Source organism: Orcinus orca, chromosome 5 (assembly GCF_937001465.1).
Source record: "Orcinus orca chromosome 5, mOrcOrc1.1, whole genome shotgun sequence".
NCBI lineage: Eukaryota > Metazoa > Chordata > Mammalia > Artiodactyla > Delphinidae > Orcinus > Orcinus orca.
The window spans coordinates 94,197,531-94,225,239 of record NC_064563.1 but is presented as its reverse complement, the minus strand read 5'-3'; the positions used below and the strand labels follow the sequence as shown (position 1 = coordinate 94,225,239).

General features: G+C 38.3%; 1 protein-coding gene across 1 annotated transcript in view; it reads left to right on the top strand.

Moving 5' to 3' along the window:
- HHLA2 (HERV-H LTR-associating 2) overlaps window positions 1–27,709 on the top strand; it is a 172,376-nt gene that overhangs the window by 41,143 nt on the left and 103,524 nt on the right. Inside the window, exons 3-4 of the mRNA XM_033432212.2 lie at window positions 12,711–12,834; window positions 13,466–13,561. The gene's annotated coding sequence lies outside the window, so the exon portion shown is untranslated. The remainder of the gene's footprint in view (window positions 1–12,710; window positions 12,835–13,465; window positions 13,562–27,709) is intronic.

Below are 27,709 nucleotides of genomic sequence, written 5' to 3'. Positions count from 1 at the left end.
TGAAAAAACCCACAAAATTTAGCAATAATCAGCCAATTCTACTTTCCTTATATGTATTGTTACTCTTATTATATTTAAATGCCTGAATAGTCCCACTGGCAAGATTATCCCTCCATTGAGATGTTTTTGTTGTCCTAACCAGTGACATTTTTTGGCAATTGGGCCTCCACATTGTGCCAGGGAGTAGCCTTGCCTCACATGCTACTCAAGATGGAGTCCTTCTTGCCACCCAGCTAGTGACTGAATCAGCCCCCAGACCCCATTTACCACCTACTCTCTTGGACCACTCAAGGCACCAATTGTGTTAGGTTGTATCTTTTAGGAAGCAGTCACCAAGACAGAGAAATGCGTGAGTTTTTGTTTGTTTGTTGTTTTGCTGGTAATGCCTGGACACATAAAGAGGAAAGTAAGCAGGAATAGGGAAAGCTTTCTGACTATGATGAAAGTCTGACATTTATGAAATAAGGCAGTGAAGGAAGGACAGTTTGGATAGGAGGAGCATGAGACTGAGATGTAGCTTTGAGAGTCTTTTCTAAAAAATTTTTATTGGCGTATAGTTGCTTTACAATGTTGTGTTAGTTTCTATTGTACAGCAAAGTGAATCAGCTGTACGTATACGTATATCCCCTCTTCTTTGGGTTTCCTTCCCATTTAGGTCACCGCAGAGTACTGAGTAGAGTTCCCTGTGCTTTACAGTAAGTTCTCATTAGTTATCTATTTTATGCATAGTATCAATAGTGTATATATGTCAATCCCCATCTCCCAATTCATCCCACCCCCTGCTTCCCCCTTGGTATCCATACATTTGTTCTCTACGTCTGTGTCTGTATTTCTGTTTTGCAAATAAGATCATCTATACCATTTTTTTAGATTCCACATATATGCATCAAAATATGATATTTGTTTTTCTCTTTCTGACTTGATGGACCTGACAAAGAGCTCCAGAGTAAAGACAGCATATCACAAGATGGTTGCATTGGCCAGAAATTATTACATTCCAGTATCACTGTTTGTCTAAGTCACTGGCTGGGAGCTGTTTGGGGAGGATTGTCTTTGGCTCAAATACAACAATAGATTCTGAAGATGCTACAGCTGGAGGTTGTCAGTGGCTTGCACTCCTTGTTATAGTTTCTCCCTTAAAGGGAGATCTGAGCAATGTGCTTTTATACTTTTATGCTGCCGGATTAGATATGGGTTAGAGGTTAGACATTACTTTCTACATTTCAGACCGTTTATCTGAGATCATTTCCCTTCTCTTTGAATCGCATTCATTAGAATTTACTTAGTGAATTTATTGTGGTTGTAAAAACCAGAATAATTTAATGTCTTTTTCTTCAGAATGTCTTTAGGTATAGAATGATGTTATCTTATCTTACATATATCATTTCTCTGTCTTCTGCCTTCCATGATACTCTTTTAAGTGTTCAACCATCATTCTAATTGACTTTATTTTATAGGCTATCTTTTACTTCTCTCTGACTGCTTTTACAGTCTGTCTTTCTTTAATATTTATGATGTGTCAGTGTATGGTTTTATTTTTTAGTGCTTCAGACTTCTAGGAAATCTTCGCTTTTTAATAATTATAAAAAATTATCAGCCACTATCTCTTCCTCAGGCTCTCAAGTCCTTCTGGACCTCCAATTAGACATGTGTTAGACTTTTCATTTGATTCTCCGTGTTTCTTGCCATCTCTCTTATATTTATATATCAATCCTTCTAAGATGCATTTTGGATTTCTTTTTCAAATTATACCTCCAGTGTACACACAGCAAATATAAAATTAGCTTTTTCATTCATACTCTGAATTTTATATTTTATGTACTGTATTCTTCTGTTCTACATATTCTATTTGGTTGTGTTTTAAATCTCTTCGTTTTTGTTCTTTAAAATCTCTTGTTCCTAGCTCAGTCTCAAACATCTCATTTCTTTAAACATATATGCTTTTTATTCTTATTGGTAATTCAGATATTTGAAATGTTTATGGGTCTATTTCTGCCAGTTCTTACTCATAATATGTTGTCATTATTATTTTGTGATTTGTCTTTTGGTATGTGTATGGAGGCGCTCAGTTTTCTTGGAGTTTTATCTGTGGTAATTCTTAGAGTTCTGGGTTATTGTTAGGTTCCTAAAGAGGATTGATATTTTCTTTTCTTAGTATCCTGGAGGTTCAACTAATCCAGGACAACTGCAAATTAAATTCTGTGCTTGGGGTTTCCTTGGACCACACAGGTAACTTGAATGTAGGCAGTAAGCTTGAGGACTAGTTTATGTTTATGTGTTCTCTGGGAAACATTTATTTTCTTTTCCCTTCCCCTAGCACCAAGTTTGAAAAGGCATGTTTTCTTGATGTGATCTTTTGGGGGCAATGTTCTTTCTTTCCCTTATTTTCTGAAGGAGTCAAAATTTTATGTGGGGATTTTCTATAAGATTCCCTAACTAGATGGGCCATAGGATTTAGTTTTTCCTCATATTAGCTCACAAAGAAGATGCTTGAGAATCTCTAGGGTTCCGCAGAAACTGACAGGTCAAGAAACTGATTTGGTGCCTATTTGTCCAGCATTCCTGGCTTTAAATAATTTGAGGGATTTTTTTCATATTCCTTAATCTTGTCTATTGATATTTTATAGAAGATTTAAAAAAGTATTTATATTTATTCTCTTAGATTCAGTTGGGAAGTTTTGTTTATAATATTTAATCCACCATACTTCTCAAACTATAAATAATGATAGCTCTTTATCTATTATGTGTTTTATTTAATCCCAATTTTTCCCCAAATGTTCCTTATTCAAAAGAAAGGTTGCGTATTTTAGTAACTGGATAATTTAAATAAAACCAACTTTCAATAAAAATCTAACTTACCCAAAAATACTCCTGGGAGAAAACCTCCCTGTTGATGAGAAGGGAAAAAGTTTAACTGTAGTCCAGGAAGAAAAACCTATTTGTCTCCAAAACATTTTCTTTTTAAAAGCCAACTTGCTGCTTTCCTTTGCTATCTAGTACAATCTTTACGTTAACAAAACTTTTATCCCTTTCTGGTTTATCCATAATCTATGCTACTTCTAGGGCCTTCATGTTTCTTTCTACTGATCTTCTCTCTTCGTCTCCTTTCCATCCCCACAGGATAGTTTGAATGCTCTTATGGTAGGGCAGCATTCAATCCATTGGAACGTAGCAATATGCATTCCCAAGATTCCCATTTACATTATTTTTCCTGTGAAAGACACTGAAGGACTAAAAATTTTTCACTGACCCCTGAAAGACCTTAGCCTCAACTGTTCCTCTTCACCTCTTACTAAACCAAATTATCCCATCATTGGCTGCTAAACCATGGCCCCAATTTTGACGTCCCTGCATTTTGTCCTGTGATTAACACAACCTCAGTTTTCTCATGCCTTTCAATAACTTATACAATGAAATTTGACCTTCCTTAATATAGCCTATAAAATCTTTAAGTGTCTTTTCCCCCCTAGAACACTCAACTTGAGCACTCATCACACTGTAACTTTTAAAATAAATGCTTCAGTTAACTCCTTTTGTTTTTCTTCTCCTTTCACACCCCTTTGTTTAATAAATGCTTATTAGTTTCCAAGCAATGTGGACCTCAGTTGCTATGGTGACAAAGTGAATAAATATGATACCTGTCCTCAAGCCTTTTTAAAAATTATATAGATAAGTAAATAGGTTCCATGTGATTTGAAACTTCTTCACATCCACTGGTAACTGAAGAAATACAATCTAAGTCTGGGTAAACTTGGCCTCTACAGATGAATAAGAGAAAAACTATGAGGGAATATCTGATTCATATGGAGATGGTAAATCTATGTTTCTGGGGATGGGAGTTCCTTGTATAACATGCAGGGAGAAAATACATTTCCACAGAGGAAGACATCTGATCTTCATATAAAATAGGCTCCTCTTAAGGAATTTATCCTTCAACTCTCTTCCAGAGTGGGGTAGGAGATCCTGGCAAATTTACATCTTCCAGAAAAATTTTGAAAAATGGGTATGTAAAAGTCAGATGGATTCATTTACTTTCTTTTAAGGAAATGTAAATATTTTAAACGGACCACTGGGGTGGCAACCAAATTGATGTATCTGAGGTTTCTCAAAACACATTAGAGAATCTTCACCTTCAGATTACTTTGATTGTTAGAACCTGGAAGCTGAACCAATTAACCTCAGGGTTATTGTCTCCAGCTCTAAATAACTATTTAATAACTTAAAGAAATTCTCATTGTGTACTCCATTGTTTTAGAATTCTAAAATTATTTTAAAATTAATGTTCTTCACCCAATAAATTATATGCTTTTGGAATGTTATAGTTTACATTTGATTATGCATAGCTCTCATCCAAGAATTTAATATGGGAGAAATAAGACTCTATTTATTACACTAGCTATGTCCTTATATTGCTGTTCTATAATGAAGGAAAGCCTGGTTTGTGACTGCTAGAAGAGAGGCCTGAGTTTTCCCTTATGGTGGCTGTATGTAACTTCCTTACACGATAGTCCTTGACTCCGCTGGCAACTGTCTCCACTTCTGTTTTGCTGACCTCACTATAATCTTACTTCACCCTGCTGTGGAACAATGGGGCAACTGGGAATAAAGACAGGGCAAGACTGGTGATAATGGCAGGATTTTATTGCATTATTGCAGTAGTGTGCCTTTTTTTTGTAAAAGGTGAGGATATCATGCAGAAGAGAGGGTTGCCTTGTCTAACCACTCTGTTCCTATGAGGTAGATATCTGGTGTCATCCCCATTCTGTTACTGGGGAAATGGCCCTGTTGCGAGAGAACTGTCCCAAAGGCACTCTTAAAAATCACAATAATACAGGAGGAGCTTGCATTTGAGTAGTCGTTTGAGTGTCTACTATGAACAAGGGGCTTTGTTAAGGAAATCACATTCCTGTACAGAGCAAAATCGCCAACTCCTAGGGGGAAAGTCAGGAATAGTCTTATCGGTATTGAGAGGATATAAGGGTCTGGCAGATACGGAGTCTCTCTGGAACTAGAAGATTCAGAGGAAGTCTTGTAAAATGCACTTGAAAGATCAGCAGACTGGTAGCATAGTTTCATTTCAAAGAGGAGCAATTCAATATTTCAGTGTCTACAGTGAGTCAAGCACCTTGTTTAATCTTCTGCACCACCCTGTGAGGTGGGTGTTTCCCAGGTCTCACAGATGAGGTAACTGCAGTGTAAAGGTCAAATAGCCAAAGAGACAGTGAAGGACTTCTGCTTCTAGGAAGACCAAGTGGAGGTACTTGTCTCTTTTTCTCCCACTAACTATCAATACGGTGAAAACACTGAACACTGTATGTAGAACAAATATAAGGCTCTGAAAGGTAGAAAGAGGAAGGACAACAGGCTAGGAAACCCAGGACCCAAGGAGCTTTAGCAACAGAAAGTTGCTACAGTTTGGAGAATTCCCTGAGTTTTCTCTCAGCCTCTTGTATCCTAGACTTAGCACTGAAGAGACTGGCAACCAGAAATGCCAACAGGCACAGAGCAAAGGGCCCAAATAAAAGCCTGATCTCTCTACGAAACAGACCAGAAAGGGAAAACCTAGCAAGACAGAAAACTTTTAGACAGTAACCTCTCCAGTCATACCAAACATCACAGAAAAATGGTGGTGGAAAGCCAAGACTTGCTCCTTCTGGAGGCTGTAAGGAAGTGCCACGCCCTCCCTCAGGGGTGGTGGCAGAGAAGGCTGAATAGGAAGCTGGGACTTTCATCCTTTCCAGGCAGTAAGGAGAACTTTGCCCACCCCTGCCGTAATGAGGTGACGTCCCTGCCTTTCCCCATTGAAGCTGTAGCAGAAAAAGCCAATTAAAATGTAAAAGTAAGATCTAGAGTCTCATAAATTAAAAACATTTGCTCTGCACAAGTCTCTGTTAAGAGGATGAAAAGACAAGTTACAGATAGAGAGAAAATATTTGTAAACCATGTATCTGACAATGGACTAGTATCTAGAATATATAAAGTATGCTTAAAACTTAACAGTAAAAAGACAAATCATTAGAAAATGGGAAAAAACATGAACAAACGTTTCATTTGAGTATATAAATAAATAAGCACATGAAAAGATATTCAACATTGTTAGACGTCAGGGAAATGCAAATTAAAACCACAATGAGATGTCACTACCTACCTATCAGAATAGCTAAATAGTGATAGCACCAAATGCTGGTTAAAAAAATAGTGACACCAAATGCTGGTGAAGATTTAGAGAAATTGGATCATTCGTATTGCTAATGAATCACTCATACTGCTGGAGGGAATATAAATGGTACAGCTATTCTGGGAAACAGGCAGTTTCTTAAAAAACAAAATATCCCAGCAATTGCACTCCTGGGTATTTATCCCCCCAAAATGAACAACTATGTTCACTCAGAAACCTGTTCATAGATACTTATGGCAGATTTATTCATAACAGCCAAAAACTGAAGTGAGCCCTGATGTCCTTCAACTAGTGAATGGTTAAACTAGAGTACCCACACTGTAGAATATTACTTAGTAATGAAAAGGGATGAATTACTGTTACATGCAACAACCTGGATGAATCTCCAGAGAGTTATGCTGAGTTTATAAAGCCATTCCCAAAAGGTAATATACTCTCTGATACCATTTATAAGACATTCTCAAAATGACAAAATTAAAGAGATGGAGAACAGATTAATAAATGCCAGGGGTTAAGTAGGGTGAGAGGAGGGAGGTAAATGTGGCTTAAAAGGTCAATATGAGGTGGTGATGGACATGTTCTGTATATTGACTGTCTGAATATTAATACCCTAGTTGTTACAGACTGAATTTTATCTCCCTCAGCAAAGTTCATATATTGAAATCCTAATCACCAGTACCTCAGAATGCAATCATATTTGGAGATTGGGTCTTTAAAGAGGTACTTAAGTTAAAATGAGGTCATTAGGGTGGGCCCTAATCCAATATGACTGTTTTCCTTATAAGAAGCGGAAATTTGGACACAGACATATACAGAGGGGAAGACATAAGGACACAGGGAGGAGACGGCCATCTACATGCTGAGAAACCAACCCTGACATCACCTTGAGGTGTTCAGCTCACCTGAACTTTAGCTTCTGAGGCCAAGAGGCCTCAGAAGGAACCAATCCTGCTGACAACTTGTTCTCAGACTTCTAGACTCCAGAACTATGAAGAAATAAATTAATGTGGTTTAAGCCACCCAACCTGTGGTACTTTGTTATGGCAGCCCTAGCAAACTAATACATTAGTTATGATACTATACTACAGTTTCGCAAGATGCCACCTTTCAGGGAAACTGGGTAAAGGGTACATAGGATCTCTTTGTATTATTTCTTACAACTTTACATTAATCTATAATTATCTCAAAAAGGGAAAAATGAAAAACAAAAAAAAAGTGGTTCTGAAGTTCAAGTGCAGGTCTTTCTGTTGCTAAAGTTATGCTAAAAAACTGACACACAAAAAAAAAGTAGTTCTGAGGTTCAAGTGAAGGTCTTTCTGTTGCTAAAGTTATGCTAAAAAACTGACACAAACTTTTGATACAGTTCTGTGTCAAAGGGTCATCAATTCTGAGGCTGAGTCAAAAATCCAAACTATGAATTCAGACTTAGGTGATTGAAGTGGGTGCTGACCTAGAGTCTTAGTGGTGACAGGTCAAAGGTAGCATTTTGCACTGGGGTTTTCCGATTTTCTTTATTGTGGATCAATACTTACTGACTACTTTCTTCCATATAGAAAGGACTCTATTTCATAGTCCCATATCTGAGAGTGGGGAGTGACCTCAAGCTCTGTTGCTTTCATATATAAGTGAATCTACATCACCAGATCTTAAAGGTATTTGACACCACACAGTGTTCTGTGACTTTCCAAAAGTCATACTGCATAGTTCTAAATGCAACTATTTCATAATGATTAGGAATATATCGCTTGTTACAGACATTTTTGGTACCACATAGACCTGAAATGCATGTCAGCTACATTGGGTCTTCGACTGAAAATAGTAATCTGAACTAAAGAAATAGTAGTCTGTTTCCATGCTTAAAAAATAAAAATCTAAAAGACAAAATCTCTCTGTTGAACTCGGGATGCTTCTGTCTGTTTATTATGCAGTTAAGGGATTTTTGTAAGGATTTTCAGAGGTAATTTTGACTTTGTGAGTGTTTTGCTTTATCTGCTGACTTTAGAAATTAACCTCCTCATAAAATCCAATCCTACTTTGCTATTTTGACACTTCTTTTGTCTGAAAGTATTCATTAACATTTCACGTAATTGCCCCATTTCAAGAGCTAGTATATAATTTCCTACAGAGTGAAGACTTCATAATGCATACCCAATAAAGTCCATCCCGTCTGCCAGTAGTTGATGCCTTAGTCTTACTATGGGCTTCAAAGAGATTTTTCTGCCGTGGATCCTGTTGAATCTTGTTAAAAGGTTACCACCGTTAGTGGCTGTTTATAATATCTATTATTCCCCAGTCATTGTTCTCCTATGAACTTCTGGCTCTTTTCTATATACTGCTAGTGATTGTTGCCAAGTCAACATATAAGATTTTAAGCAAAATTGATCAGAGTACTTTCAAAGCTTTGTTTTTACCAAGATAGCCATGTAAATATGAATCTAATTTTGATAATAAAATTGAAGAATAGGGAAAGCCGTGATAATGTACCTATGAGAACCTATTTTTTAGTGGAATATGAAGTCAAGGATGGGCTCATTGAAACAAAGATATTTTACTTTCTGACTAAGGAGTAAATTATATAGCACTTCAAGAAGAATTTTTTTTAAGCAGGTATACATTTTTTTTCTCAGAAATTAAAAGCAATCATGGAAACAGATTTCACTTTATTATTTTTTCCACTGACATGACCTATTATTATTTTTATCAAACAAACTACACTTTAAATGCTTTTTAAAAGTTGTAGTATTATTAATCATATGGATAATTCTGGTGTTCATAGGCTAGTAACTGATACGTTTTTATAGGTTTCTCTATTTCAGACTTTGAGAGAAATAGATTCCTTGGCCCCTCTATATAGACTCTATGTGTTCTTTAGGAAAACCCTGGAAAAAATTCAGTCAGTTTTTCCACATTGATGAATGTTTCAGCCAGTATATCTAAGATCCAGAAGCTGGGTCTTCATTTCTTTTTTTCATGTTTATAATGTAACACACTGGATCTCAATCTTTAGTGACAAACAGTCACAGTAATGTTTACATACAGGCTGCTTGATTTCTGGTACCTGTCAAATACTATAAAATGAGCTTTGTTGGCTCTTAAATCAGAAGCACTGTGGCTAACTGATCTGATAGTCTGCATAAGCTGCATCGAATTGTTCCTTTTGTATTACTATTTATACTTAGATTTGTCCTTTCCAAATCAAAAATAGTTTCACATTCGGCAGTTGTTTTTTCTTAATCCTGTGCTGGTATGTGAAGCTGATAGCAATACGGTACTTTGTCCAAGAGCTTTCATTAATTTTTTGTACCAGAAACAAATAAATATGAATGACCATGTTCCATCTTTATAAAATTAATGAAAGCAAATCCCCATTAATACATATATGTATATATAATTACAATGGGTAAATGTTGCTATTATTGCTATTATAAACCTCAAAGCTATAAGGACATCATTGTATTTTCTCCATTCTGTGAGACTGTTTAAATAAGCCATCAATGTATATAAAATCAGAAGCCATAAGAATAAAAATTTTACTTTTTAAAATTTATTTATTTATTTTTGGATGCGTTGGGTCTTCACTGCCGTGTGAGGACTTTCTCTATCTACAGCAAGTGAGGACTACCGTTCGTTATGGTGCATGGGCTTCTCATTGCAGTGGCTTCTCTTGTTGTGGCTCACAAGCTCTAGGTGCACGGGCTTCAGTAGTTGCGGCACACAGGCTCTAGATGGCATGTGGGATCTTCCCAGACCAGGGCTCGAACCCAAGTCCCCTGCATTGGCAGGTGGATTCTTAACCACTGCACCACCAGAAGTCCTAAAAATTTTACTTTTTATTAGAAAACATAGGATGAAAAGAAAACAGCCAGGAAGGTTTATAGACATGGAACTCTATAACTGTTCTAGGAACTGATCCTATAAATGTCCTTGGGTACAGATAGCTACTTCCAGCTCTTTTAAATCATCTGCAGAAGGGCAATTTATGTATTTCTCTTCATATTTACATATACATCATTCTTCTTAAATAATCACTACCTTAAAAGTAACCACAATTTTCCATTATTAAGCACCTAATGTGTTCAAGGCTCTATAGAGCTTATAGAAGTTATACTTGATATTCATATATTAAATCTTATAGCTGTTTGTGATTGAAGTGGAAAAAAAAATGAGTATTGAGTTTTAGGTCTGGTGATTAATAGGGTGATAAGAAGAATGAACCAGAAATTGAAAGAATGTGTTTATAGCCTCTTGTAACTTGGGGTCCTCCAAGAAGCAGAGCCTGAGATAAGTCTTTCATGCAAGTAGTTGATTTGGGAAAGGGACCCAAATAACAGAGGGGCACTGAGAAGAGTGAAAGAAGGAAGGAGGGAGCGCTAACCCAAGGGTGTGTTCTTGAGTTAGCTATTCCTGTGGGCAACTGGGGCTTAGTCTTGGTGGGGATGTTTTAAGGAACCATGTAGATGACCCTTCAGAATTGTCAACCAGAGACACTGAAGAAAGGAGCAACTTGGCCCCTACAGGCTAAAATTAACACTGGAGGGTGTTAATTTTTTTCTCCTTTGGGATTCTCTCTAGGAAGCAGAGAATCCCTGGGACAAGCAAGACAGACACACAGACTAGCTGAGATGAGGCACCGTCAAGAACACCTATGCACAGCTAGTGGTTGATTCAACAGTGGCCAGAGCCAAAAGGTGGGCTGATGGGATGCGAGAGGGAAATGTGATGCCCATCTCTGACATTTATTCACTAAGTGCATTACTTGTTCACTCTTAGCACCTGTTTCCTCATCCTTAAAGAGTCAGGGGGTAACCTACCCTGCCCCTTTCCCAGGGTTAAGGATTTGTGAAAGCACATGGAAGCAATTTAAATGATAATGCACTATAAAACTGAAAATAGTTGAGGCTGTTCTAGACATGAGACATGTAAAAATACAGGGAAAACAGAGAACAAAGTGGAGGTCACAGAAAGAATCTAGAAGGACACGAGAAGCCCCTGCATATGATGTGACAGTTGTGTAGCAACCATGGACCAGGACAGGGAGACACGCACAAATGATGACAGACGTCACATTTAGTATCTAGGAAAATAAGTGTGTGAATTTAACAGATCAAATTTTCTACTAGCTAGTATTAGGAGATTGTTTCTTGCTAGAAATAAATATCGATTGAATTGATTTAGCAAATGCCTAATACATAATGCTTAGTCTGCCTCTCAGACCAATTTAAGATCATATACATTTTATTCATGTCTGTCTACCCCTCAGCTTTAGAGCTCAAATTCACTTTATTCTGCAGTGCTTTGACAATTAAAAGACTCTAGCTGGATTATTAATTTCAGTCCTGTTTGATGTCTGAGGATTCAGCCAGTAGCTACTCTCCCATCCTCAAGTTACATGACAGTTACACTTTATTTCTTCAGAACTTTTGCAAATGTAATAAGTGTTAAATGCCAGTGTTACTTTAAATTCTCTTCTGAGCCTTAGTGTAGGTGCACGATAGATATAATCAGTGTTAACCATGTCCCATGTGCCGTTTCTCCTCCCATCAACTGGAAGGCACTATGGAGGAACTAGGCAGAGGAGAGCCTAAACTGGTGCATACTTGAATGGCTAACAGATCTCAGAGCCTAACAGCTGAATCTCTTCAAGCAGAGTCCCTATGGGCTTCCCTAATCTAGGTTCCTAATGTCTCGTCCTACTTCCTTTCAGGTACCCTGTCCTGGAGAGGTGGTGACAAATACATCCCAAGGGAAAGGTACATAACCTAAAGCTGTTAATCTAGTCTTCAGTCGTGGTGTAAATGTTGAGGTAACTTCATCTGTGACGTCGACCTCAGAGCAAACCTCATCTCTCATCTACTGATATTCTTAAAAACCTTAATTCTATTTTTACTTCAGCTTGAACAGTCTCTGCATAATAAATATCTATATGGTATTTCATCTTAAAACTTCAAAAATGTTCAAAGAATATCTAGTTCTTCTATTTTGAGATTCTGTGAAAGTCTGTTCCCCCCATGTGTGGGCTTTAGGACCTTAGCTAATTCCTTAAACTAATATTAGAGTGGCTGTGATGTACTGGGAACTATGTGGCCCTGGGGATTCAGAGGTGAAAGCTGGGATTGGCTGCATCTTTAAAGGCAGTCCCAGTTTGATCTTATTTCATAAAGGATCTTATTAAATAGTGATAAAAGGTGGCACGGGTGACTTTGGGGATCCTGGGAGGGGAGCAATGACCAATTCAGCTTCCAGGGAGTAGTAAAAGGCTCACTACTGATGAGTACTGAGTAGAAGAAGGAGGAAAAGAAAGAGAGGAAGGAGTTTTCCTCAATGTACCTGGCTTCTCCTCCAAGTGTCTCCACTGGCAGGAGGCTAAAGTGGATATGGGCAGTAATGCACGAAGGCTGGAAAGCTAGGCAGGGCCATAGGATCAAGGGCCTTTTTTTTTTTTTCCTGGAGCATAATTGCTTTACAATGTTGTGTTAGTTTCTGCTGTACAACAGAGTGAATCAGTTATATGTTTGTATTCCTTTTGATCCAGACAAAAGAGTCCTGTTGAAGTCCTGTGGAAGAGTCCAACGTTCTCGTGAAGTAACAAGCAAATACTGACCACCTACTATGCACTAGTGTGTAGTAGGCACAATGCTAGTTGTTGGGATACAGGGGTGAGTAAAGCATGGTCCCTAGTATCTACCACACATGTGAGTGTGTGTGTGTGAAAGAGACGGAGAAGGAAACACCCAATAATTATAATAACGATATGTGATGTGATGTGATAGAATAAAGCAGAGGCACTGCTAAGCTCTCCCCGATGGAGTCCAGGGAAGTCTTTACAAAGAAGCTATCCTCTGAAGCTGAGTTTGTTAATCTTGGGTATTCTAGCAACCAGAAGTGCAATGAGAATTGTAGGTGCGGATAAGCTATGACTCTGTGTACGGTTATGGCTCTTTTTCATGGAACCGTCAGCATCCACTGCAATCAGCAGCAGAATTATGTTTATGACTGTGTAGCAAATTAGAGAGGCGTGCTCTGGACCTGGAGGTCAGAGAGCAGTCCGACCCAGGGGAGCTGCCTGAATCATACTGATGTTCAAGGCTGGCGTGCAGAGCATGGAAACCGGAGTGCACTAGCTACTCCATTATATTATCTGTAACTAGGCATTCTGATTTATGGACCTTAAACATCTGTACTGACCCTGACCTGGGTGGGGTCAGGAGTCCTGTGTAACATCATTAGTTTCCTTGATGTATTAGAGGTGAGTAACAAATATGCCTTCGACTTTACTTTCTGACTCAGATTGCATTCATCATCACAACCTCTCACACCTGAATTCAACCTGTATTCTTATGGACTGCTTAGCGTTTGGCTGGAAGGCATAAATTTCTAAGTAAGGTAAGAAATTTTTTCTAAGCTGCTTATATCTAAAACTTAAAATAGGGCATGAATGAATAAAAAAGTGTATGGTTTTACTTAATGCCTTATTTTTCTGTTAGAAAAAAACTGTGACTGGTTATGTAAATTGATTTAGTGCAAATATCTACAGTCCATACATGCAAAATACATGCTTACTAAAAGGTTGTCTTGAGGGATCATGCTGAAATATTTCAAATAAGTTACCAAAAATGATAAAATGCAAAGGATGGAAGTCATAGTGTTCTGATAAAATTGTGAAGGAGGGATGAGAAATGTTTGTTTTGAAAAGTATTCTGGGAAATTTATGTCTGAGGGTGTATTCTTACTTCTAATTGTTCATCTAGTTACACTACAGAGGCTTGTTAGCTGACCCAGGAATACATTTTTCCCCATATGGGGGGGGGAAAAAGGACTGTGGTTTTCCAGCAGAATCAAGTGACCTTTGAATTCTACTATAAGAAGCTGAAGTCGGGTAGAAATTTACACTGTCTCAAGCGACAGTCATTAAGTAAATCTCATTTTTAATGCCTAAGAAAGGATTCAAAAAATTAAGATTTAATTCTCATTAGGTTTATGTTATTTGGGACTTGGGACAATAGAAAAAATACTAAAAGGTAATTTAAGTTTTCTGTGTTATTTGTAACCTGACAAAGAAATCTAGAGTTTCCACATTTCCCCAAAACTTAGAGGAAATCATTTCTGTTAAAACAGTAAGCTGGTGTCATCTCCCACATTTATAAGCATATAAGCATGTTTTAATTAAAAGATGTAATAAGTTGTGGTGGTCAGGATCATAGTCTCGGGGTCAAATAATCCTTGGTGTGAATACCAGCTCCACCATTAAGCAATTGTGTATTTTTCTCTGAGCCTTAGTTTCCTAATTGGTAAAATGAGGTAGACAGGACCTGCGAGGTTTGCTGTGAAGAAATGAAATGTATTAAAGCATTTAGCAACATGCCTGGTATGTAGAACATGTTCAATAAATATTGATTATTATTATTTCAGAATATAGATATAAATGACAAGTAATTTCCTAATCATAGCGTTAGTGGGATATTATGATATACTATCATAATACTGAGTCTCCTAAAAGTTTGGTGGTTCTTAAATAAGAGTCCTTGGGGGAAGGCTCCGCTCAGTTTCAGTGTGCGGCCCCCCAGCATGCTCTAGCAGTGGTCTGTGCTGGGGAAGCTACCGATTCCTGGATTTAGTTTTCCTCCAGACACTTAGACAAGACCAAAGCTGTATGAATATTTTGATCAATAACTGGGGATCCTGGGCGGCCCCTCCCAGCTGTGGTCAGTAACCAGGTGTACATTGTATAGTAAGGAAATTATAGATATCTTACCTCCTGAAACTGGCCGATCAACTAGAAATTCCCAGACACTTGCCTAGGAGGGGAAACTGTTCTAAACTGTTACATTACAGCAACCTCTTTGAGGCTTTGAATGAATCTCTGTGACTGACTTCCAACTCCAGACATGCAAAGATTTCCCCAGCAGCAGCTCAGGGGCTACCAAAGTGCCCAGTTACTTCTTGACTTATTTTAAGCCCTGGGAAGACCAAATTGCCTACTCAGGGAAACTCCAGTCTTTCTCAGACTTCTCCCAGGTGAGACTGGCCCTTGGGTATACACTCCCTAGGGCTCTAACCTGATTTGCCTAGAAAAGAAAACTAGGGTCCAAGTTCATTCCACTTACTTGGAGCTATAAACATATGTCATCCTAAAAATCCTGCTATTCTTGTTTTCTTTAACTTTAGGTCCTCCTAACACCATACTCTTTCTCACATGTGTACACCTTTCATTGGTATTCAGTTGTTGTGTTAATGCATTCAAAATCCCTCAAATTTAGCCCAAAGTGAAGTTCCCAGTAAACATTTTATGGTCTCTTTTATGATTTTAAAAAGTATATGTATTTCTTTCTTTTGTGATAGACTTTACCCTTGGAGGCTTGCTTTTCTCTGGATTTCATTTCTAGCAGGTCTCTGTGATAATGCCCTTTATTGCACCCCTTTCTGTTGAGGAATAAGATGTGGCTAGCAAGGGCAGCTTTTTATCATCTCTTCAATTTCAGAATTTTTCTCTGTAAAGACTGCTAAATGTCCCTTCAGAGGTTTACTTTTAAATTCTGAGTAATGGGGTGGGTTGGGGGTTGCTCTTCCTTTGCTCTTGATCTTGGAACTTTGTAGTTTATAAATAGTACATCACTCCTTATAAGCCGTTTAGAGTTCAGACTACTAATCCCCAACCTACCAGATATTAAGATGCAAACCAGAGGTATGTAAAAGTACATTTCCAGCTTTATTAATGTAATACTTTCTGTTTCACATGTGTCTTTGCCATGGCCACCCAGATTCTGTCCTACGTACCATCTTTGAATAATGGGGTCCTTTTTATCTAATTTAATGTAGATTAGAGGCAATGTGGAGACCACTTTCTAAAGAGAAAAGCCTCTTTCTGACGCATCTTCTATCTGCCTTAGCTGAAATCACTGGAATGTCCTGTCAATTATACAAGTTCAGTGTTACTAAGACTGACTTCGGTAATATTTGTATCTATTGGATGATAAAGTTTGACATCATTTCAAATTAGGGAAATAAGTATTTCTTCTCTTGGAAAATATCCCTGTCTTATACAAGTACTTCATTAAACATTCCATTCCCAGTAATATGTTTAAAATTTTATTCATTATTTTGGGACTACCTTAGCCATATTTTTTCTTTTAAACCTATTATGGTTTAACTGGGCCTTCCTCATCATGATGTCCCAATTCACCCAATCCCTACCTCGGTCTGCACTGAGTATTTTATTTTAATTAATTAATTAATTAATTATTTTTTGTTGTGTTGGGTCTTTGTTGCTGAGCATGGCTTTCTCTAGTTGCGGCGAGCGGGGCTACTCTTCGTTGCGGAGTACGGACTTCTTATTGCGGTGGCTTGGCTTGTTGTGGCACATGGGCTCTAGGCGTGCCGGCTTCGGTAGTTGTGGCTCACGGGCTCTAGAGCATAGGCTCAGTAGTTGTGGCCCACGGGCTTAGTTGCTCCACGACATGTAGGATCTTCCCGGACCAGGGTTCGAGCCTGTGTCCCCTGCATTGGTAGGCGGATTCTTAACCACTGCACCACCAGGGAAGTCCCCGCATTGAGTATTTTTTATGTTTATTTTTTATTAATTAATTTATTTATTTTTGGCTGTGTTGGGTCTTTTCTGTGCGAGGGCTTTCTCTAGGTGTGGCAAGCGGGGGCCACTCTTCATTGCGGTGCGCGGGCCTCACTATCGCGGCCTCTCTTGTTGCGGAGGACAGGCTCCAGACGCGCAGGCTCAGTAGTTGTGGCTCACGGGCCTCGTTGCTCCGCGGCATGTGGGATCTTCCCAGACCAGGGCTTGAACCCGTGTCCCCTGAATTAGCAGGCAGATTCTCAACCACTGCGCCACCAGGGAAGCCCTGCACTGAGTATTTTTAAGAAGATTTTTCCATATTTAAAATGACTTTCTTAATTTATTTATTCTTTGAATCGTTTCATCTAATCATCTGATCTCTAGAGAATTTATTATACCTCTTTTAAAGCTGTGCTATGTTTTTTAAAACCCTAAACATTTAATGATCATTTACCTGTAATTATGTAAGCAATTTTTTTTTTTTTTTTTTTTTTGTGATACGTGGGCCTCTCACTGCTGTGGCCTCTCCCGTTGCGGAGCACAGACTGGACGTGCAGGCTCAGCAGCCATGGCTCACGGGCCCAGGCGCTCCGCGGCATGTGGGATCTTCCCAGACCGGGGCACGAACCCACGTCCCCTGCATTGGCAGGCGGACTCTCAACCACTGCACCACCAGGGAAGCCGCCCTGTAAGCAATTTTTACAATAACTTTTGATATAGTTGCCCAAATCCCCTCAAGCTATGTTTCTAAGAGACACAGGCATCAAGCTAAAATATTTAGCAAAGATGTCTCATTTGTTTAAAGCATTATAAATACAAATCAACACAAAACCAAGATGCCGCTTTTTATTAGCAAAGTATTTAAAATACCTAATGCTGGTGGTCTTGGGGTATGACAAACACAAACATAGCTAGGGTATATTACAAAAGCCTGTTTGAAAGCAATATCTTAATAAATATAGAGCATGCCGAATCCTAGAGTCAATTTCAAATTCGTAAAATGCTAACACATTGTAAAAACCACCCTATACCTAGTCAGTTACTGGGAAGATCATCTCCTGGTGGGTATATTGGAATAGAGTCCTAAGAGCTAAGATGCTACTGGTTATTAACTTTTTTCCTCTGAGATACGTTTATTTGCCTGTGGGACCTGTAGAGAATAAAAATATGTGTATTTTTCATTCCCAGTACTTTTATCCTTTTTGATTATAAGGCAAAAAGCCTTTGGCATCTTCTAAACTCCATTTGGTAATTGTGGGTAAGGGGGTCTCATTTCTGAGTTCCAAGACTTTTATAATAGTTAAAACTTTTTGTTTATGTACTATATGCTAAGCATTGTTCTAAGTACTTTTATACACATTCATGTTTAATCTTCCAAACCACCTAAGAGGTTTTCCCCATTTCTATCCAATGCCACAGAGCCAAGTATAAGATCCAGGATCTGTGTCACAGGTCTTATTCCTTATTGGTCTTTCTCAGTAAGATCAATTACGTTATGCTTATATCCCTTCTGCTCAGCTATTATCAGACACAGATACCTAGTCATAATGTGACAAACTGTGGTCTATCCTATAATCAGTTGCCATAATTATGTCTAGAGGGTTAAGTGCTAGGTTCCGTTTTCATCTATACAGTATGTATTTAATATTTACCCATGAGCAAGGGTATATTCAAAAAATTTATTAACCCTTAAGGCAGGGGCACTAGGCAGTCAGTGGGGACACCACCCAGTCAGAATACACACAGCATTAAACAACCAGTAGGGTCATATAAATGTAAAGTGAATAGGTATCAATCTACTCCATAACCAATTCATCCAGGGATGTCTGTGTACCTCAAGAAAATGAGCAGCTAAGTTTACACTGACAATGTACATTATGTTTAAAGATACCATGTGGGATCAACCTTTGGAATTTGATAAGGACTCCATAATTACAACTGCAAGGCAAGCTCTTTCTACATCTTGTGTTGTTTCATCTGGGCCTAGGAATTGGAGATCCTCATTCTACTTGGGCCTTCCGTTCACCTTTAGACATTCTTTCTTTTATTACTTTTAGTTTAAAGAACCATCTTTAAGAGGAATATACCAGCAAAATAAGAATTCTACTATCTCTTAATTGTTAAACACATGCTAAACAGTAGAGCCCATCCTTCCTCCAGTATAAGCTCCAAATGTGGCTGTACAAAGTTTTGTTCTTTCTCATACTTAACTCTTCTCATTAGCTTCACCTCAAACTGGAATTTGTCTCTTCTGATATTTTATTTTATTTTGAATTTTATTTTATTTATTTTTTTATACAGCAGGTTCTTGTTAGTTATCCATTTTATACACATGAGTGTATACATGTCAATCCCAATCGCCCAATTCAGCACACCACCATCCCCACCCTGCCCTGCGGTTTTCCCCCCTTGGTGTCCATATGTTTGTTCTCTACATCTGTGTCTCAATTTCTGCCCTGCAAACCAGTTCATCTGTACCACTTTTCTAGGTTCCACATATATGCGTTAATATATGATATTTGTTTTTCTCTTTCTGACTTGCTTCACTCTGTATGACAGTCTCCAGATCGATCCACATCTCTACAAATGATCCAATTTTTTCCTTTTTATGGCTGAATAATATTCCATTGTATGTATATACCACATCTTCTTTATCCATTCATCTGTCGATGGGCATTTAGGTTACTTCCATGTCCTGGATATTGTAAATAGTGCTGCAGTGAACATTGGGGTGCATGTGTCTTTTTGAATTATGGTTTTCTCTGGGTATATGCCAGTAGTGAGATTGTTGGGTCATATGGTAATTCTATTTTTAGTTTTTTAAGGAACCTCCATACTGTTCTCCATAGTGGCTGTATCAATTTACATTCCCACCAACAGTGCAAGAGGGTTCCCTTTTCTCCACACCCTCTCCAGCATTTGTTGTTTGTAGATTTTCTGATGATGCCCATTCTAACTGGTGTGAGGTGATATCTCATTGTAGTTTTGATTTGAATTTCTCTAATAATTAGGGATGTTGAGCAGCTTTTCATCAGCTTCTTGGCAATCTGTATATCTTCTTTGGAGAAATGTCTACTTAGGTCTTCTGCCCATTTTTGGATTGGGTTGTTTGTTTTCTTAATATTGAGCTGCATGACCTGCTTATATATTTTGGAGATTAATCCTTTGTCCGTTGATTTGTTTGCAAATATTTTCTCCCATTCTGAGGGTTGTCTTTTCATCTTGTTTGTAGTTTCCTTTGCTGTGCAAAAACTTTTTAAGTTTCATTAGGTCCCATTTGTTTATTTTTGTTTTTATTTCCATTACTCTAGGAGGTGGATCAAAAAAGATCTTGCTGTGATTTATGTCAGAGAGTGTTCTTCCTATGTTTTCCTCTAAGAGTTTTATAGTGTCCGGTCTTACATTCAGGTCTCGAATCCATTTTGAGTTTATTTTTGTGTATGGTGTTAGGGAGTGTTCTAATTTCATTCTTTTACATGTAGCTGTCCAGTTCTCCCAGCACCACTTATTGAAGAGGCTGTCTTTTCTCCATTGTATATCCTTGCCTACTTTGTCATAGATTAGTTGAGCGTAGGTGCGTGGGTTTATCTCTGGGCTTTCTATTTTGTTCCACTGATCAATATTTCTGTTTTTGTGCCAGTACCATATTGTCTTGATTACTGTAGCTTTGTAGTATAGTCTAAAGTCAGCAGTCTGGTTCCTCCAGCTCCGTTTTTTCCCCTCAAAATTGCTTTGGCTATTTGGAATCTTTCCTGTCTCCATACAGAATTTAAGATTTTTTTGTTCCAGTTCTGTAAAAAATGCCCTTGGTAATTTGATAGGGATTGCACTGAATCTGTAGATTGCTTTGGGTAGTAGAGTCATTTTCACAGTACTGATTCTTCCAATCTAAGAACATGGTATATCTCTCCATCTGTTTTTATCATCTTTCGTTTCTTTCATCACTGTCTTATAGTTTTCTGCATACAGGTCTTTTGTTTCCTTAGGTAGGTTTATTCCTTGGTATTTGATTCTTTTTGTTGCAGTGGTAAATGGGAGTATTTCCTTAATTTCTCTTTCAGATTTTTCATCATTAGTGTATGGGAATGCAAGAGATTTCTGTGCATTAATTTTGTATCCTACAACTTTACCAAATTCATTGATTAGCTCTAGTAGTTTTCTGGTGGCATCTTTAGGATTCTCTATGCATAGTATCATGTCATCTGCAAACAGTGACAGTTTTACTTCTTCTTTTCCAATTTGTATTCCTTTTATTTCTTTCTCTTCTCTGATTGCCGTGGCTAGGACTTCCAAAAGTATGTTGAATAATAGTGGTGAGAGTGGACATCCTTCTTTTGTTCCTGATCTTAGAGGAAATGCTTTCAGTTTTTCAACATTGAGTATGATGTTAGCTGTGGGTGTGTCATATATGGCCTTTATTATGTTGAGGTAGGTTCCCCCTATGCCCACTTTGTGGAGAGTTGTTTTTTTTTTTTTTTAACATCTTTATTGGGGTATAATTGCTTTACAATGGTGTGTTCGTTTCTGATTTATAACAAAGTGAATCAGTCATACATAAACATATGTTCCCATATGTCTTCCCTCTTGCGTCTCCCTCCCTCCCACCCTCCCTATCCCACCCCTCCAGGCTGTCACAAAGCACCGAGCCAATATCCCTGTGCCATGCGGCTGCTTCCCACTAGCTATCTACCTTACTACGTTTGGTAGTGTGTATATGTCCATGACTCTCTCTCGCCCTGTCACAACTCACCCTTCCCCCTCCCCATAACCTCAAGTCCGTTCTCTAGGAGGTCTGCGTCTTTATTCCTGCCTTACCCCTAGGTTCTTCATGACATTTTTTTTCTTAAATTCCATATATATGTGTTAGCATACGGTATTTGTCTTTTTCTTTCTGACTTACTTCACTCTGTATGACAGACTCTAGGTCTATGCACCTCATTACAAATAGCTCAATTTCGTTTCTTTTTATGGCTGAGTAATATTCCATTGTATATATGTGCCACATCTTCTTTATCCATTCATCTGTCGATGGACACTTAGGTTGCTTCCATGTCCTGGCTATTGTAAATAGAGCTGCAATGAACATTTTGGTACATGACTTTTTGAATTTTGGTTTTCTCAGGGTATATGCCCAGTAGTGGGATTGCTGGGTCACATGGTAGTTCTATTTGTGGAGAGTTTTTATCATAAATGGGTGCTGAATTTTGTCAAGAGCTTTTTCTGCATCTATTGAGATGACAATATGGTTTTTATTCCTCAGTTGGTTAATATGGTATATCACATTGATTGATTTGCCTATACTGAAGAATCCTTGCATCCCTGGGATAATTCCCACTTGATCATGTGTATGATCCTTTTAATGTGTTGTTGGATTCTGTTTGCTAGTATTTTGTTAAGGGTTTTTGCATCTATATTCATCAGTGATATTGGTCTGTAAGTTTCTTTTTTTGTGGTATCTTTATCTGGTTTTGGTATCAGGGTGATGGTGGCCTCATAGAATGAGTTTGGGAGTGTTCCTTCCTTCCTCTGCAAATTTTTGTAAGAGTTTGAGAAGGTTGGGTGTTAGCTCTTCTCTAAATGTTTGATAGAATTCACCTGTGAAGCCATCTGGTCTTGGACTTTTTTTTGTTGGAAGATTTTTAATCACAGTTTCAATTTCATTACTTGTGATTCATCTGTTCATATTTTCTATTTCTTCCTGGTTCAGTCTTGGAAGCTTATACCTTTCTAAGAGTTTGTCCATTTCTTCCAGCTTCTCCATTTTATTGGCATTGAGTTGCTTGTAGTAGTCTCTTAAGATGCTTTGTATTTCTGTGGTGTCTGTTGTAACTTCTCCTTTTTCATTTCTAATTTTAATGATTTGAGTCCTCTCCCATTTTCTTGATCAGTCTGGCTAATGGTTTATCAATTTTGTTTATCTTCTCAAAGAACCAGCTTTTAGTTTTATTGATTTTTGCTATTGCTTTCTTTGTTTCTATTTCATTTATTTCTGCTCTGATCTTTATGATTTCTTTCCTTCTTCTAACTTTGGGTTTTGTTTATTCTTCTTTCTCTAGTTCTTTTATGTGTAAGGTTAGATTGTTTATTTGATCTTTGTTCATTCTTGAGGTAGGATTGTATTGCTATAAACTTCCCTCTTAGAACTGCTTTTGTTGCATCCCAAAGGTTTTGGATCGTCATGTTTTCATTGTCATTTGCTTCTAGGTATTTTTTGATTTTCTCTTTGATTTCTTCAGTGATCTCTTGGTTATTTTGTAATGTATTGTTTAGCCTCCATGTGTTTGTGTTTTTTACGTTTTTTTCCCTGTAATTTATTTCTAATCTCATAGCATTGTGGTCAGAAAAGATGCTTGATATGATTTCAATTTTCTTAAATTTACTGAGGCTTGATTTGTGACCCAAGATATAATCAGTCCTGGAGAATGTTCTGTGCGCACTTGAGAAGAAAGTGTAATCTGCTGTTTTTGGATGGAATGTCCTATAAATATAAATTGAATCTATCCGGTCTATTGTGTCATTTAAAGCTTGTGTTTCCTTATTAATTTTCTGTATGGATGATCTGTCCATTGCTGTAAGTGAGGTGTTAAAGTCCCCCACTATTATTGTTTTACTTTCGATTTCCTCTTTTATAGCTGTTATCAGTTGTCTTATGTATTGAGGTGCTCCTATGTTGGGTGCATATATATGTATAATTGTTTTATCTCCTTCTTGGATTGATCCCTTGATCATTATGTAGTGTCCTTCCTTGTCTCTTGTAACATTCTTTATTATAAAGTCTATTTTATCTAATATGAGTATTGCTACTCCAGCTTTCTTTTGATTTCCATTTGCATGGAATATCTTTTTCCATCCCCTCACTTTTAGTCTGTGTGTGTCCCTAGGTCTGAAGTGGGTCTCTTGTAGACAGCATATATATGGGTCTTGTTTTTGTATCCATTCAGTGAGCTTGTGTCTTTTGGTTTGAATATTTAATCCAATCACGTTTAAGGTAATTATCGATATGTATGTTCCTATTACCATTTTCTTAATTGTTTTGGGTTTGTTTTTGTAGGTCCTTTTCTTCTCTTGTGTTTCCCACTTAGAGAAGCTCCTTTAGCATTTGTTTTAGAGCTGGTTTGGTGGTTCTGAATTCTCTTAACTTTTGCTTGTCTGTAAAGCTTTTGATTTCTCCATCGAATCTGAATGAGATCCTTGCTGGGTAGAGTAATCTTGGTTGTAGGTTCTTCCCTTTCATCACTTTAAATATATCATGCCACTCCCTTCTGGCTTGTAGAGTTTCTGCTGAGAAATCAGTTGTTAACCTTATGGGAGTTCCCTTGTATGTTATTTGTCATTTTTCCCTTGCTGCTTTCAATAATTTTTCTTTCTCTTTAATTTTTACCAATTTGATTACTATGTGTCTTGGCATGTTTCTCCTTGGGTTTATCCTGTATGGGACTCTCTGCACTTCCTGGACTTGGGTGGCTATTTCCTTTCCCATATTAGGGAAGTTTTTGACTCTAATCTCTTCAAATATTTTCTTGTGTCCTGTCTCTCTCTCTTCTCCTTCTGGGACCCTTATAATGTGAATGTTGTTTCATTTAATGTTTTCCCAGAGGTCTCTTAGACTCTGTTCATTTCTTTTCATTCTTTTATCTTTATTCTGTTCCACAGCAGTGAATTCCACCAATCTTTCTTCCAGGTCACTTATCCGTTCTTCTGCCTCAGTTATTCTGCTATTGATTCCTTCTAGTGTATTTTTCATTTTGGTTATTGTATTGTTCATCTCTGTTTGTTTGTTCTTTAATTCTTCTAGGTCTTTGTTAAAGATTTCTTGGATCTTCTCAATCTTTGCCTCCATTCTTTTTCTGAGGCCCTGGATCATCTTCACTATCATTATTCTGAATTCTTTTTCTGGAAGGTTGCCTATCTCCATTTCATTTACCTGTTTTGCTGGGGTTTCATCTGGTACATAGCCCTCTCCCTTTTCATCTTGTCTATCTTTCTGTGAATGTGGTTTTTGTTCCACAGGTGGCAGGATTGTAGTTCTTCTTGCTTCTGCTGTCTTCCCTCTGGGGGATTAGGCTATCTAAGAGGGTTGTGCAAGTTTCCTGATGGGAGGGACTCGTGGTGGGTAGAGCTGGCTGTTGCTCCAGTTGGCAGAGCTCAGTAAAACTTTAATCCGCTTGTCTGCTGATGGGTGGTACTGCGTTCCCTCCTTGTTGGTGGTTTGGCCTAAGGCGACCCAACACTGGAGGCTACCTGGGCTCTTTGGTGGGGCTAATGGCAGACTCTGGGAGGGCTCACGCCAAGGAGTGCTTCCCAGAACTTCTGCTGCCAGTGTCCTTGTCCTCACGGTGGGACACACCCACCCCCTGCCTCTGCAGGAGACCCTCCAACACTAGCAGGTAGGTCTGGTTCAGTCTCCTATGGGGTCACTGCTCATTCCCCTGTGTCATCATGAGCACACTACTTTGTGTGTACCCTCCAAGAGTGGGGTCTCTGTTTCCCCCAGTCCTGTTGAGGTCCTGTAATCAAATCTGCTAGCCTTCAAAGTCTGATTCTCTAGGAATTCCTCCTCTCATTGCCAGACTCCCAGGTCTGGAAGCCTGACGTGGGGATCAGAACCTTCACTCCAGTGGATGGACTTCTGTGGTATAATTGTTCTCCAATTTGTGAGTCACCCACCCAGCAGTTACAGGATTTGATTTTATTCTGATTGCGCCCCTCGTACCATCTCATTGTGGCTTCTCCTTTGTCTTTGGATGTGGGGTATCTTTTTTGGCGAGTTCCAGTGTCTTCCTGTTGATGATTGTTCAGCAGTTAGTTGTGATTCTGGTACTCTCACAAGAGGGAGTGAGAGCACATCCTTCTACTCTGCCATCTTGAACAGATCTCCTTTTTCTGAAATTTTAATTCTAGCCTGTGACTATCCTAATTTTGAATTTATCCTTGATAATACCTTTCTAACTTTGGTTATTCTCTTTTTAAAATCTGAGTTTAGAGAAATCTTTTCAGTCCCAAAGTTTTCTTTGGCTTTTCTGTGTCTTTTTGTGGGCGGGGGTGGGGGGTGGGCAGGGGGAGGAAAGATGATTTGTGATACTATTATTTGTACTGAATTTGAGAGACTCATCCATTGTGTCATTTTTCATTTTAGGGACTTTTACCACGGAATCATAGCTAAATCCTTAGAAATGTTTAGAAGTTAGTCTTTTCTAAAGTCTATAGCAAATGTCTATCTGTACTGGATGCATATTTTGTGTGTGTGTAAATAGCACGATTACCTTATTATGAGTCTCTCCAATAAACAACCCATTTTGTTCTTCCTCTTTTCAGGAGAGTGGAGTTATGTTGTGCTTGATTTAAAGATAGGTGACATGTGTGCTGTGTGAGGTAGTAGTTTGAATGTTAGCCTCAGATCTTGTCAAATAAGGATTCTAGTATCTGAGCCTATAGAGCTTTTGCAGAGCAGAGGCTTTCAATGTTTGCAACCACATCTTCTGCCCCATTTTTCATGAATAGTGTTTGATAGTGGAAGTTCAGAAATGAATTTTCTAGAACTCCCCTCTGTTTATACCTTCCCAGCAAAAAAGATAGCTCCATCATTTTGAACTATAAACCAATATTTTCATAACTTTTTCATTATAGCTTTGACATGAGTAAAGTTCTGTACTTCTTTGAGTATAAAAATCTTTTTCATTACAGCTGTGTATCCTATAATATAATTCAGAGACACTGCGTACTTACCGTATTAGTTATCTATTGCTGTGCAGCAAATTAACCCAAAATGTAGTACCTTAAAACAACAAGCACTTAGCTCACAGTTTCTATATGTCAGGAATCTGAGTGCCTCAGGCCCAAGGCCTCTCAAGAGGTTGCAGTCAGTGTATCAACAAGGGCTGCCGTTTCATCTGAAGGCTTGGTAAGAGCAGGATCTACTTTGAAGCTCATTCTCATGGTTGTTAGAAAGATTCAGTTCCTTGTGGGTTGTTGGACTTGAGGGTCTTAGTTCCATGCTGGCTATGGGTATGAGGCCTCTCACAATTCCATGCCATGTGGACTTCTCCACAGGACAGCTTACAGCATGGAGTGGCTCACTCAGAACAAGAGAGCAAGAAAGGGCCCAAGAGCAAGAAAGGGCCCAAGAGAGCAAGTAAGGGCCCAGTCTTTTTGTAACCTAATCATGGAAGTGATATCTCATCACTTCTGCTGTATTCTATTGGTCAGAAGTGAGTCCCAAATCCAGCTAAGATTCAAGGGGGAGGGAATTACATAAGGGTGTGAATTCTAGGAGGCAGATCACTGAGGCTCTCTTAGAGGTTCCCTATCATACTTACCAGGGGTGTCATGTGTGTGCACATATGAGTGTGTGTGTGTGTGTGTGTAAAGAAAAAATGAGTCTCAGTAAGCCATGGGTTTACTCTAATAACTTATAAGAGGCCAAGCATGATAAATGCTACAATGGAAGTGATGACATTGCTATGAAGTGTAAAGGAGAGTAATTTGGATGAGGATCCCAGGAAGCTTCATGGAAGACATGGGGTTTATACATGACTTTGAAAGATGGAAGGGGCTTTGACAAGCGGGTGTTGTCATAAAGGGAATCCCAGTTTGGGACAGCTTGGGTTGAGCACAGGGCACAGTCAAGAGACTGGTAAGTGACTATGACCAGAATCCTGGGGTGTATGAAGACTAGGGATAAAGGGGGAAATTTCAGAAAGATAGCCAGGGACTAGATTATGGTATCTTAAATTTTAGTTTGAGGAGTTTGTGTTGTAGGCAACATGATTCTTTTGGCTATTTGAGGAGAAGAGACTAGTCAAATCATATATCTGGGCCATCTTTTCTGTCCTCCATGACATGTGGTATGAGGTTAATAGCAAGTGTTTTATATTTAGGCCTTGATGTTTGTTATGAATTTGTAATAAATTATTCAATTCCTTGCCCCACAATGTACTCATCTATAAAATGGTCATATTAGTATGTAT